The sequence below is a fragment of the Anomaloglossus baeobatrachus genome, chromosome 6 (assembly GCF_048569485.1).
Source record: "Anomaloglossus baeobatrachus isolate aAnoBae1 chromosome 6, aAnoBae1.hap1, whole genome shotgun sequence".
Classification (NCBI taxonomy): domain Eukaryota; kingdom Metazoa; phylum Chordata; class Amphibia; order Anura; family Aromobatidae; genus Anomaloglossus; species Anomaloglossus baeobatrachus.
Window position 1 is genome coordinate 106,185,033 of NC_134358.1, and position 15,514 is coordinate 106,200,546.

The window sequence follows — 15,514 nt, forward strand, 5'->3', positions numbered from 1 at the left end:
CGTTTGTGTGAGTTTAAAAACGGCCGGCATGTCCACGTATCCTCAGACATCATGGGTGTCACACAGCCCGCACCCGTACCACACGGATGTAGTGTGGATGCGGTCCCGTGTGACACGCGCCAGAGAAACACGTGTCATTATTTTAAAATAAAAAAAACACATACTCACCTCCACCAGCCCTGCAGAATCTTCTGCAGCAAACAGTTGCTGCCGTCCGCCGCTCATTATGAACGTGTAAAGGAGGAGGGCGTGATGTCACGGGCGCTGATCTCTGCCCCTCCACTCGGCCGGAAGCAGCATCAGCGGGGAGTGGGCATGGCTGGAGCCAAAGATCAGTACCCTGGACAGCAGCAAGGACCACGTGAGTATGTAAATGGTGAAATTGCAAAAAAAAAATGTATGGTAATTGTACAAATTGTTTTTGGTTTTTATTTACCATGTCCATTATATGGTAAGACTGACCTGGCAGTATGATTCCTCAGGTCAATATGAGTTCGTAGATACCAAACATGTAAATCTTTACTTTTATCTAAGGGATGAAAAAAAAAATTGAAAAAAGTATAGCGCTTTTGTTACCATTTTCTGAAACCTGTAGCGTTCTCATTTTTGGGATCTGGGGCTCAGTGATGGCTTATTTTTTGATTCTTGAGCTGGCAGTTTTAACTATACCATTTTTGCATAGATGTTATGTTTTGATCACCTGTTATTGAATTTTAATGCATTGTTGTGACAAGCAAAAAAATATAATTTTAGCGTTTGGAGTTTTCTTTTCACTACGCCCTTTACCGATCAGATTAATTGCTTTTATATTTTATTAGATTGGGAATTTCTGAACCCGGTGATAGCAAATATTAGTATAGATATAGGTTTTTATTGTTTTATTTTCAATAGGGCAAAAGGTGGGTGATTTGAAATTTTAGGTTATTTTGATTGATTTTACTAGTCACTCTAGGGGATTTTATAACTGCACAGTCTGATCATTTGTGCTGATCAGCATTATTATTATTATTATTATTATTTATTTATAGTCTTGTAGTCATGGCAAACGTTTTCCTGTGAGTGCCGGTGCTCTGTCGACACTCACAGAAATCATGTCACAGCAGCAAAAGAGGGTCATCATCTGACCCCAAGCTACCATGGCAATTCATTGGCGCCCCATGACCTTGTTATGGGGCTGCTGCTGGCAGCGGGGAACAGTGCGATCTCTGCCAGAGCACTTTAGATCGCACTGTCAGATTATGACAGCACGATCTAAGGGGTTAACAGGCTCAGGTGGATTGGAGCTCCACCCTCGCCTGTTAGGTACACGTTGCTGCTGATCACATCAGCAGACATGTGCCAGGATGACTGCAGGCTTGCCGTGAGAGCCCTGATGCAACCTAGGACATATATAAACATCCTAGATCGTAAAGGGGTTAAAGCTTTCTTTATGTGAAAAAAATACCTGCTCTAGTGGTTGACAAGCCAATCTGGGTGCATATTTCTAATCCCTGTCTAACTGTCCCAGCCTATACTAGCATACATTATCAGATCTTTAGAAAGAGTGTTTATAAAGATCCTCTGATATGCTAATAAGCGCAGAGACTAGTGGCAAGGGCATTATTTCCCCTGACTAGTTTGCCCTCTTAGCACTTCCACAGGGGCGTGCAAACAGGTTATTCAATATCCAATGTCATCAACATGGACGTGCGTACCTGTGCCCTCTGAAACTGCCTTGGACGCTGGGTTTAGACTCAATGCGCATTGTCAAAAGTCACCACACTTCCGGTCATGTGCACTTGACCTCTCTGAAACCAGGACGTGTACACCAGACTTTAGTGTGAATGACCGGAAGTTCAGTGACTTCTGATCATGCGAAGTGAGCCTAAACCTGGTGTCCCTGGCAGTGACAGCAGACGCAGTTATGTGTGTCTATTCCGACGATGCTCGGCGTTGAATAGCATGTTAGCACGACTCTGTGGGTATGCTAACATGCTAAGAGGGCAGACTTGTTGGGGGAAATAACGCCCTTGCGACTACTCCCTGGCCTCATTAGTATATTATAATGGATCTTTAGAAATATTTTTTTCTAAAGATCTGTTTATGTATGCTATTATATGCTGGGACAGTTAGGGAGGGATTAGAAATATGCACCCAGAACTACTCGTGGTTCTGGGTGCATGGGGGACCTGACAGATTCCCTTTATGGGGAGAAAAGTCAGGAAGAAAAATAAAATTGCTCATCACAGTATCAAACATATCTAATTATAAAATGAGTAGGAGGTTGAAGCAAACCCTAACCCTAAGGTCACCCAAAGACCCCTCCACTATATAAGCAAACAACCTTTTTATAAATTGCGACATTTTGGTTGAGCTTAAAGAGTAACTAATTCTTTGGGACATTTGTGTTTTCGCTTCCACTTGTTTTTCCAAGCAGATCGGTGTGGGTCTGGGTCCTCAGACTCCCACTGATCCTTAAAAAATATATCCCTTAAGAACGGTGCAGCTCTTGCCTAAATGCGCACACAGAACAGAGTAAAGGTTCCCATAAAAATTACACTAACGTCAGGTGAACCCACCGATATAGACCTGCCCACCTGGGCAATTGATTGCTGGGGGAGATGCTGATCGGACCGGTCTGATTTCAAACTGCCTATCACTTTGTTATCAATCAGATAGGTCGCCGGCAGGGATGTCTGTCTGCCCCTTTCTCACAAAGGACACATCAGCACTTGACCGAAAGCCATCAAATGTGAAGGGACATTTTAAGGAAATAATAGAAACAATTGGCTTGCTGTCTATAATATTTATATATAAAAAGTCTCATAGATTTAGTTACTCTTTAAGATTAGGCCCTCTTCTTTTCTTTTACAAATGGGCTGGATAATGCTCGGATTAATCAGGACATTATTTTATTATATATTCATAAGAATTTTTTATAAGACTAGAAGTTGTCTTAGGGGACAATATTATCTGGAACTTTTTTCCTGAACACTGCATACAAATGTTGAAGAATATACACCTCACAATATAACAATACCAGGTCATGATTTGGAGAACATTTAAAATGGAAGACTGCCTCGTTTTGCGGTTTGAAATAAATGACAAAATGACGGATCACTTTTTTTCCATATGTAAGATTAGTGTTTTAGTTACATAAATATATGTCCTTCACATGTCATCATATAAAAGACAGTGTACCACTTCTGAAAATTTTGGAAAGTTATCAAGCAGTCAAAGAGTAGTTCTCAGAATCTCAGCCCAATAACAAGCGTCGAATGAGTAGTAAAGTACATCATCGATCATTTACTGACCTGTTTACACAAGATACCGAATATCGATGGAAAACAATCGCTAGTATTACATAGTTACATAGTTACTTAGGTTGAAAAAAGACCTAGGTCCATCTAGTTCAACCTTCCTCCACCAGTTCTACATTTGGTCACTAATGCTTGCTTTACACACTTCAATAAATCTTTCAATCCGTCGTCGGGGTCAAGTTGTAGGTGACGCACATCCGGAATTGTTCGTGACGTATTTGCGTGTGACACCTACGTGCGATCAAGATTGAACGCAAATACGGTGATACACGTCGTTTATTCCTCACATTGGACGTTTTGTTGCACAAACCTAGTCAATTGAAACGTGTGACATCCCTCATACGATTTTGATGTCTGAGGCTATGTGCGCAGGTGTGCGCTCTGCACCGCAGCTTAAAAAAGATCCGCTTTAGAGCGCAGCTGAAAAGCTGCGTTCTGAAGTGCCTCACAATGTCTGTCATTCACTAATCTCTGTCAGTCGGTCACTATCTCTGTCCCTCTCTCTCTGTCCATGTCAGTCTATCCCTCTTACCCCCTCTCTCATACTCACCGATCCCCGATCTCCGGCGCGGCGCTGCACAGCATTCACACTGCTCCGGCAGCTTTTACTATTTTGAAAAAGCCGGCCGCCCATTAAACAATCTCGTATTCCCTGCTTTCCCCTCCCACCGGCGCCTATGATTGGTTACAGTGAGACACGCCCCCACGCTGAGTGACAGATGTCTCACTGCACCCAATCACAGCAGCCGGTGGGCGTGTCTATACTGTGCAGTGAAATAAATAATTAAATAATTAAAAAAAGCGGCGTGCGGTCCCCCCCAATTTTAATACCAGCCAGATAAAGCCATACGGCTGAAGGCTGGTATTCTCAGGATGGGGAGCTCCACGTTATGGGGAGCCCCCCAGCCTAACAATATCAGCCAACAGCCACCCAGAATTGCCGCATACATTAGATGCGACAGTTCTGGGACTGTACCCGTCTCTTCCCGATTTGCCCTGGTGCGTTGGCAAATCGGGGTAATAAGAAGTTATTGGCAGCCCATAGCTGCCAATAAGTCCTAGATTAATCATGTCAGGCGTCTCCCCGAGACACCTTCCATGATTAATCTGTAAATTACAGTAAATAAACACACACACACGAAAAAATCCTTTATTAGAAATAAAAAACACAAACATATACCCTGGTTCACCACTTTAATCAGCCCCAAAAAGCCCTCAATGTCCGGCGTAATCCAGGATGGTCCAGCGTCGCTTCCAGCGCTGCTGCATGGAGGTGACCAGAACTGCAGCAGACACAGCCGCTCTTGTCACCTCCACGCAGCTAATGAAGACAGCAGCGCACTGAGCCGTCACTGAGGTTACCCGCTGTCACTGGATCTAGCGGTGGATGCAGCGGTGGCCGCGGGTAACCTCAGTGACAGCTCAGCTGTTCGCGCTACTCACCTCAGTTGCTGCGTGGAGGGGACAGGAGCGGCGGTGAGTAGCGCGATCAGCTGAGCTGTCACTGAGGTTACCCGCGGCCACCGCTGATTAAAGTGGTTAACCAGGGTATATGTTTGTGTTTTTTATTTCTAATAAAGGATTTTTTCGGGTGTGTGTGTTTATTTACTGTAATTTACAGATTAATCATGGAAGGTGTCTCATAGACGCCTGACATGATTAATCTAGGACTTATTGGCAGCTATGGGCTGCCAATAACTCCTTATTACCCCGATTTGCCAACGCACCAGGGCAAATCGGGAAGAGCCGGGTACAGTCTCAGAACTGTCGCATCTAATGTATGCGGCAATTCTGGGCGGCTGTTGGCTGATATTGTTAGGCTGGGGGGCTCCCCATAACGTGGGGCTCCCCATCCTGAGAATACCAGCCTTCAGCCGTATGGCTTTATCTGGCTGGTATTAAAATTGGGGGTGACCGCAAAACGCTTTTTTTAATTATTTAATTATTTATTTTACTGCACAGTATAGACAAACCCACCGGCTGCTGTGATTGGGTGCAGTGTGACACCTGTCACTCAGCGTGGGGGCGTGTCTCACTGTAACCAATCATAGGCGCCGGTGGGCGGGGAAAGCAGGGAATACGAGATTGTTTAATGGGCGGCCGGCTTTTTCAAAACAGTAAAAGCCGCCGGAGCAGTGTGAACGCCGTGCAGCGCCGGGGATCGGTGAGTATATGAGAGAGGGCTGCTCAATTCAGTCACTCAGGGGATTATCGGTCACCGGTGAGTCCTTCACAGGTGACCGCTAATCAGGGCGCGACACAGACAGAGCCGCAGCATGACAATGAAGTCGGGTGAAGTTTACCCGAGTTCATTCTGACAGTGCGGCTCTGTCTGTGTCTGCTGTCATCTGCCATTCAGCTCTGCTACATGGCTGTCTGTGTCTGCTGTTAGCGGCCATGTAGCAGAGCTGAATGGCAGATGACATAGTAAAAACGCATCCCTACACATTACACACGCTTGGCAAGTCAATAAATAAAAAAAAAAAAAGGGTGCCCAATGCATACGTCACGGAACACATGATCTAAAGGATCGCACATAACATTGATCAATTTAACATAGACTACTAACGCACGTGTGACAGCAAATGAACGACCTACGTGCAATCTCATTCAATCGCATATGCGACCTGGGCGTGTCACATCGCATACGAGATCGCACACCTAATTGTAAGGTGTAAGCTGGCTTAAGTCATTTATAACCAACAATGTTGTGTGTACTGAGGAAATCATCCAGCCCTTTTTTAAAAGCTGTTATAGTATCGGCCATTACTACCTCTTGTGGTAGGGCATTCCACAGTCTGACTGCTCTAACTGTAAAGAACCCTTTCCTATTTAGCTGCCGAAAACGCTTTTCTTCCACTCGTAGTGTATGCCCCCTCGTCCTTAGTATTGTCTTTGGAAGAAATAAGTCTTGTGCCAGTCCTTTTATATTGACCACACATGTATTTATACATATAAATGAGATCTCCTCTGAGACGTCTTTTTTTCTAAGCTAAACATATCTAACTTTTTCAACCTGTCATCATATGGGAGGCCTCCATTCCTTGTAGTAGTCTAGTTCCCCGCCTTTGAACTGACTAACTTTTGAATGTCCTTTTTAAAATGTGGAGCCTAAAACTGGATCCCATATTCTAGATGTGGCTTTACAAGTGATTTATAGAGGGTTAACAATACGTTGGGATCACGGGATCTAGTCTCTCTTTTTATACACCTAAAATCTTGTTTGCTTTAGCAGCTGCTGCTTGACATTGAGTGCTGCTGCTCAGCTTATTTGTAATGCGAATACCCAAGTCCTTCTCCTGTTCTGTAGTCCCAAGTTTACTTCCATTTAATGTATACGCAGCTATAGGATTACTCCGTCCTAGGTGCATTACTTTACATTTATCAACATTAAATCTTATTTGCCAAGTATCTGCCCATTCTGACATCTTATCCAGATCTTTATGTAATATTGTACTATCAAGGTCAGTTTTTAATATCCTGCATAGTTTGGTGTCATCAGCAAAGACTGACACTTTACTATCAATCGCATTCACAAGGTCATTAATAAAGAGATTAAACAGAATCAGTCCTAGCACAGATCCCTGCGGCACCCCACTGCTGACTATAGCCCATTTAGAGAATATACCATTTATGACTACTCTTTGTTTCCTATCTTTTAGCCAATTCCTTACCCAGTTGCATATAGTTTCCCTTAGTCCTTGCTTCTGGAGCTTTAACATAAGACTATTATGTGGTACAGTATCAAATGCCTTTGCAAAGTCCAAGTAAATTACATCAGCTGCATTACCAATATCCAGGTTTGCACTTACCCCCTCATAGAACCCCAACAGGTTGGTTAGTCACGACTTATCTTTCATGAATCCATGCTGTCTGTCAGTTATTATATTATTTTCTGCAATATATTTTTTCATGTCATCCCTTAAAATGCCCTGAAAAACTTTGCATACTACTGATGTCAGGCTTACTGGACAGTAGTTGCTTGGATCCACCCTCTTACCTTTCTTAAATATCGGTACCACATCAGCAATCCTCCAATCCTGAGGCACCAACCCTGTTACAAGCGAGTCTAAAAAGATGAGATACAGCAGTCTGTTGATTACGGAGCTCAATTCCCTCAATATTTGTGGATGAATGCCATCTGGCCCTGGGGATTTGTCAAAGTTTAATTTACTCAGACGTAGGCGTACTTCTTGTGTTAAATTAATTATATCGGGTGGTGAACTTTGATTTTTGACTTGTTGAATGATCCCTGGTACAGTCAATTCCTTGGTGAACACAGATGAGAAATGCCTATTTAATATCTCAGTCTTTTGTTTGTCCTCTATAACTAACTTGTTTTATTTTAAGGGGCCAATTCTATCCTTTGTTTTCCTTTTGGCATTAATGTATTTATAAAAGATTTTGGGATTTATTTTAATGTCATTGGCGATTTTTGTTTCAGTAGCTATTTTTGCTTGCTTGATTTCTTTTTTACATTTCCTATTGATATCTTTATACTTCCGAAATGCTATTTCTGTATTCTCAGCCTTGAAGATTTTAAACACCCTTTGTTTTGTTTTATTATACTTTGTACAGTCTTATTTATCCATAATGGTTTCTTTTTATTCCTGGACATTTTATTACCAGAGAGTACAAGTTTTTTACAGGATTCTAGCAGTATATTCTTAAACGTACCCCATTTATGTTCGGTATCCCCAGTTACCATGACATTATCCCAATCTACACATTTAAGCTCTTCCCTTAATTTGTTGAAATCAGCTTTCCTAAAATACCAGGTTTTAGCATTTCCCCTTTGAAATGTTCTATTGATTATTACGTTGAAGCTTACCATATTATGGTCGCTGGTGCCCAAGTGCTCAAGGACCTGTAGATCTGAAATTGTATCCGGTCTATTTGACAGGACCAGATCTAGCAAATTATCTCCCCTTGCCTGTTTACACAAGCTAACGAATATCGATGAAAAACAATCGCTATTATGATTGTTCTCTCTCTATACAGTATCATCTTATCAGCTGCACTTCCCCTCTTTACTGTAGGTGATTTGCTCCCGATAATGTCTATACTGTCATCACCTAATGAACAAGGGTTTTGCTTACTCATTGAGTAATCACCTGTAGGTTTATATGGGCCGATAATTGGGAGCGAGTGTACTGACTGACGCTTTTGCGCCAATTATCAACTTGTCTAATTGAACCTTTAAAATATTCATATCCCCTACATAATGGTTATAGCAAAGAATCGTTCTGTAATGGATCGTGTACTAGCAGAAAGAACAGTACGGGCCTATAACATGCTTAGGGCACCGTATTATACATTAAATACTTTACACATCCATAAAACTGTTTTGTTCATTAGCCCCAGATGTGATGGGTGTACTTATAATACTGGTATATGCATTGTTTTGTGTTTTCAAGAATAGAATTTGTGCAAACTGATTGATCTATGCCTTTGTGCAATCAGGCATGTAGATCTTCTGATTGCCTGTTTCTACACTGAAATATTTCATAGGTGTACCACACATTAATCATTTTATTTTGTTGCATTTTATGTGAACATGTAATGGCTTGGCATGAATATATACTTATAGGCCGTTTGAAAAATTTTAATATGTTTGTTTTTTTTATAAATACTGTGCCACCAATATGTTGAAATGCCCAATTTCAGAAACTTTGTTTTTTTGATGCATGAATGGACTTTGTATGAATTATTCTACATATACATTTTTAAAAGTAGATTCCCTATAACTAATGACATCTCTAGTAGTAATTATTTGTAGATCTCAGTTATAGGTGGGATGAAAGGGGTTGTTTCACTAACAAAGTTAATTTTAATCAATAGATTAAAAAAAAAAAAGTTTCATAATTGGATCTGTTGAAAAAAAAAATTCCAGTTCTGATCTTATACATTGATGAGCAAAAGGGTAACAATGTTTTGAACTTTTGACTTGCAGGCTCCATATCTCACTATCCATTACAGTTTTGAATGCAAGACTACCTTCATTTTATAGACAATCATCTTGGCTATCTCATACATAAATTTGACTTAGTTATGCAGATTCTTGTCATGTCACTGCATTGTTACTGGTTTGGTCCTGGTGTTTGTAATATGTAGTATACAAGGAGAGAAAGAATTTTCAACCTGTTCTCACATTCCCTAACAGCTCAGTGTGTTATTAGGTTGATTCTGAAGCAAATGGTTACGAGTTTGTATCGAAGAGCAGCCGTGAAGAAGATTTTCGAAAAAAAGAGAAACAGCATTATCCTGCTCATCGATAGTGATCTCTTTGCAAAGAAAATTGCCAAACTGTATCATGTAAGTGCGCTGACAGTTGGAAGAATATGAAATGAAGTCTGTCCATCCATTCAAAAGGCAAGAGGTGGACATCCCGTCAAAATATCGGAGTCAACAAATTGACTCATCACAAGGTCTATCAGTTTTGGTGCGACAAATACAGCAGTGGAGGTGGCTCGTATGTTTTGTAACCGTGACATCACAGATGTAAGTACAAGCACCATGTGACGCATGTTACATAAGTCTGGAGTGGTTGACCAAAAAAAGGTAAAGAAGCCTTGACTTTAATATAAACATTCGAAGCATTGACTGGCGTATGCCAAAAAGTACGAAAACCGGACAGTAGAAGATTGGAAATTGGTGATTTGGAGTGATGAAATGAAAGCCAATAGACTACACTATGATGTGTGCAAATGGATATGGAAAAAAAAAGAATATGGTGCTATCAGATTCAGATATTGAAGGAACTGTCAACTTTGGTGGAGGAAGCCTGATGATATGGGGTTGCTTCACTGCCAAAACTGTTGGATAGTTGACCAAGATCGATGGTGATCTCAATGCTGAGCTTTATGTGAGTATCCTACAAGATGAGATACTTCGTACACTTGAGTGCTATGGGTATGAAAAGGACACAATAGTGTTCCAGCAAGGCAACTTCCCAAAGAATACATTAAGATTGGTGAAAAAATGGTTCATTCACAATGAAGTAGAGGTGCTGTATTGGCCACCACAGTCCCCAAACCTCAACCCAATTGAACACTTGTGGGTAGAGTTGAAGAAAAATCTGTATACATATCCAAGTGAGTCAACCAGTATTCACCATTGGGAATGTGTAAAAGAGACCTGGGATCAGGTTTCAACTGAGACATGCTTAAATCTGGTCGATAGCATGCCCAGACTTATTCAGGCAGTGTTGAAAGCCAAAGTTGGATTTACAAAAAAAACCCAAAATAATAAAAATTAATTAAATTTAGATTTAAGAGCAAACCAGTAACAATGACATGACAAGAATTTGCATAGCTAATCAAATACTAAATAGCTGCAACTCAAATTTTTGCATACGATAGTCAACATGATAGTCTATAAAATGAAGATCGTCTCACATTTGAAGCTGTAGTGGATGGCGATATATGGAGCCTGAAAGTCACGATTTCTAAACATTGTTACCCTTTTTCTCATCAGTGTAAATGTGCCCCTCCTGTGTACTGTGTAATGGACGTGTCTGACCATACAGGGACATGGTCTGATCATACCAGATCTCCTGGGCAAGAGAGGAAGCAAAAGAGTATACAGACAGGACAAAATGGAATCACAGCTAATTAATACTGTGAGGTAAAACACTGTTCATAAACAGTCAGTAAAATGTTGTACCTTACAAAAAGAGTTTGGAGATGTGCTATCATCAGACCATGTTCCTGTAAAGTGAGACACAGCCATTACACAGTACGGGGACATATAAATTATCTCTGTGCAGGAACATTACTTTTTTTACACATCCAATTGTGAAATGTATTTTATTCCAATATCTGTTGATTAAAAACATTTTTAGTGAAGAAAACCCCCTTTAAAAAATTCTATTAATACTTCACAGAAATGTGCAAATATTTAAAGTTATTTTTAATAATTCTCCAACATGTGAATGATTGTCAGTTATATTCATGGACATAGTAATCCACCGGCCGTTCTTCTCTTCCTCTTATTTGAGTGAATTCATAAAATATAAAATTAAATGCCACTTTTTTTTTTTACAAAATCTTTGTGTCGAGAAAATATGTAGAGTATAGAAAAGCTTATAACTGAAGTAAAAAGGAGTATTTTACTACTTGTTTATACCCATATATGTCATAATTTCAGCAAAAGAAAAGTGTAACCCCTTGTTACACATTTGTTATTAAAGATGAGCAGAAATTAATATTTACCAAGTCGTGTGGATTTTTCTGAGAAATTTTATTCACAATGAATTTATACTTACTGAATTGAATATGGGCCGCTTTACACGCTGTGATCTCGCTAGCGAGATCGCTAGTGTGCATACCCACCCCCATCGGTTGTGCGTCACGGGCAAATCGCTGCCCGTGACGCACAAAATCGCGCGGACCGTCACACTACTTACCTGCCTAGCGACGTCGCTGTGACCGGCGAACCACCTCCTTTCTAAGGGGGCGGTTCGTTCGGCGTCACAGCGGCGTCACTAAGCGACCGCCCAATAGAAGTGGAGGGGCGGAGATGAGCAGGACGTAACATCCCGCCCACCTCCTTCCTTCCTCATTGCCGGCGGCCGCAGGTAGGGTGAGATTCCTCGTTTCTGTGGTGTTACACGTAGCGATGTGTGCTGCCGCAGGAACGACGAACAACATCGTACCTGCAACGATAATTGAGAATGGACCCCCATGTCACTGATGAGCGATTTTGAACGTTTTTGCAACGATTCAAAATCGCTCATAGGTGTCACACGCAACGACATCGCTAAAGCAGCCGGATGTGCGTCACAAATTCCGTGACCCAAACGAGATCGCTTGAGCAGTGTCGTTGAGTGTAAAGCAACCTTTTCTCATATTATGCTGAGGAGTCTCTCCAGATCCCTAGCATAATAAACATGAGGTATAAAAGAGAAAAACTTGTACTCTCCTCATCACAAACTTGTCCAGTCCTTTTTTTCCCTCCCAGTCAGGAAACACACCTCTCAGCTTGTTCACTCTAGGTCAGGACTTTCCGGCAGTGACCAGGCCTCATGCAATGCACAATGACCTCTTTCTGTGATATCATAACATGCAGGGATCTCTGAGGCCTGGTCCAAGCTGAAAGTTCTCCCCACGGGGGAAAAAAAGAGATGGCTCTGAGGATCGGATAGCAGGTGGTGAACAGCAGAAGGGCTGGGTGAGCAGAGAGGAAAACAGGATGGTCCAGCTCAAATTAACAATTTCTCCCTTATTGCTTGGAAAATTTCGCATTGATGCATATGCTACTATAGCGGTTTCCTTGTCAATGTTTGATGTCCTGTGTACAGGAATTTTCCAAGCAATAAAGGAGAAATTGTGCATTTTAGCTGGACCATCCTGTTTTACTCATTCAATAATCGGGCCATGGTGGAGCCTCTGTCCAGGCCCTGAAGAGAAGGTGGATGACGATAATGGTGAGCTGCTACTTCTATATACAAGCGGGGAGGAGCTTAAGTTTTTTTATTTTACAAATTTCTTCCCATGTTCAGGTCAGCAAGATGTCAGCCAACTTCATTTACAAAAAGTTGTATTCTCAACAATGCAGATTGCTGTGTATTCGAGTAAGTTAAAATCACTCAAATAAATTCACTTGTCTCTATATGTTATCCTTCCTCACTTTCTCCTGTCACCTTGATTGCTCATGTTGGATAGATATATCTCTTTCAGGTTTCGATAGGTTTTAGAAAGTGAACTGGGTTGCATCGGCAAAGCATAGGATCCTCTGGTGGGCCCAGGCTTTGAAACATTGATGTCTCAAAAAATCCAGCAGAACACAACCGCTATTTTTGGCTACTTAGAACTTACCACTAGAGTCCTTTAATGAATAATTGACAAATAAATTTAATTTTGTTTATGATGAGTCTCGTGTGTGCAATGATAAGTTTATAAGCACAATTGAAATTAGGCAAACAGTTGGTCTGTACAGATAAAGAGATGTTTCTCAGAGTTATCTTCTCTAGTTTCATAGTAAACAGTGGTGAGGACTTGTCTAAACTGAACACAGATTACCTCAGCTCCATTACCTAGTCAATATAGGGTTAATTCATGAAAACTATTTGCCAATGGCAATTGAGAGGTACCCTGACTAAAGACTAATATTAAAACATAATTATCTTTTAAATCATATGTAACTCTTAGCTTCCACAACATGTTTCGCCACAACTGACTTCATCAGGGGATGGAGGCTTAGCTTTTGTCCCATGATGAAGCCTGTTATTGCAAAACATGGGGTAGGCTCAGAGTTGAATAATTTAAATTTGCAGAAGTAGGGCTTATGCTTAATGAATTCAAAAGGGTGCGCTTAAAATGTGCATAATCCGCAGATGTACTAGTGAATCACCCTTTTGAGTACTATTTATAGATATGATTGTTAGTATGTATGCTTCCTGTACTTTTAATATGGGTTACATATGATTTAAAAGCTAGATTAAAAGACTTGTCTAAACTGGGCTCCCGCTTCTCGTAGGTCCAATAGTGGTTCCATTGGCTACAGCTATAATATGTCACTGTCAGCACTTGATAAGTAGATTTCTCAAAGTTTCCAAAAAATAAAACCCATCTTGTGTTGGCATAATAGCACAAATGAAATACTGTATGAAATAAATTAAGCAATATTTATTGGCATGTTCATAAGCAAAACAATGCATTTGAAAGCTTTTCTTCACAAAGGCAAAGGGTAAAGGGAATCTAAAATGCAACGTCATTTTCCTCTAAATTTCATTTTTTTATGAAAACAGTTTCAAAATACACTTGCAATATCTTTAGTGTCTAAAAAGACAGTATATATGTTTCTACCGCTCGTATGGTGAGAGCCATTATTTATATTGTAAAAAATGTCATTAATAATGAAAGTCTTTATTATATGTATCACACTTTTTTCAACTTTACAAATTTTTTTTTTCCTTTTTTTAAGTTTTTTTTTTAGGGTCGATAAATATAGAGTTTTCCCCCTTTTTTATTTTGTTGTCTCCTTCATAAAAGCAAAAAAGACTCTTTGAAAACGAGGAAACTCCACCTAAAACAGTAAATACGAAAAAATCAAACAAATGAAAAAACACTTTGTAAATATGCAGATACAGTTTTTAATGTATCACAATGAGCAACAAACATACTTGATGAACTATTTCCAGGAGAAGAAGTTCAAATACCATCTACAATAAACATCATTTCAACTATGACAACAGGTCTGTGACAAAATAAAAAAAAGTTTTCAAAACCATGTTATTTACCGTAATACGGTACATTTGAGACTTCAAACATTACAGTAACAAAAACTAATGAGACTACCCTCTATATATAAAACATCAATAACATTTTTGGTTTAGTTTATTTAAAGTTATAGCCTTACGGGCTTTTTTTTATTAAAACCTCAGGGTGCATTTCCTATGTAACCCAGGCGTTGAGAGTACATGTTGTGTAGACAATGATTGCGCTGTAATAATCCCTTTGATATCCAGGAAAAACAATACTCATTCCCAACCTTTGGAGGCTGTCCTTTTTTTTTTTTTATTTATTTATCTATTTTTTTTTGTTTCTTCTTTATGTCACCCTAACAACGTCCATCCAGTTAAAGTTTTTTTTTTTATTTTTTATTTTTTTTTTTGGCTGCTGTGCAGTTGTAAAAGTTTATGTCGACTTACTGTCGAATCATCATTTTGTAAAACAGTCCTTTGTTTTGTGAAAAGCGTTCTGTTCCATGCTAACACACTGTTGCACATCGTGTTAACTGCCAGTACAGATCGATCTCACAATGCTGCTGCTTAACATTCATGAAAAAGGCAAAAGCAATCTTCTGAAGCCTTTGGATTTAGGACATTAGCTCACTATAGCGGCAGGATTGCACCTTGGGAGGCCATGATGTCTCTTTACGAAACACAATAATAATAAAAAACAAATAAAAAAACAAAAAAGTGTCTTCAGGATTAAAATAAAAAAAAAAAAAAAAGTTAAAATACAAAAAAAATAATATTTATTTCCCCCAAAAACTAACAATAAAAAGTTTGCATTTAAAAAATGTACAGAACATCGTCGTGATCATTATTTAACGAAACCAAAAAAATAAAACTGTACAATAATAAAATGTAAAATGAAATGTAAGTTGATTTGATCATTAAAACAGTTTTAAGCATGATTTTTGTTAAACTGTCAGACAGTTGCATTACATGCTTCTTGTTCATCTCAGATCAGAAATACCAAAAGCAA

The 15,514-nt window shown here is 39.8% G+C and overlaps 1 protein-coding gene across 3 annotated transcripts in view; it reads right to left on the minus strand.

The window, feature by feature from the left end:
* Positions 1–13,907: 13,907 nt before the first annotated feature.
* ZFHX4 (zinc finger homeobox 4) overlaps positions 13,908–15,514 on the minus strand; it is a 228,663-nt gene continuing 227,056 nt past the window's right edge. For all 3 annotated transcript variants that reach the window (XM_075353159.1, XM_075353157.1, XM_075353158.1), the window contains exon 10: positions 13,908–15,514. This exon is cut by the window's right edge and continues 3,415 nt beyond it. The gene's annotated coding sequence lies outside the window, so the exon portion shown is untranslated.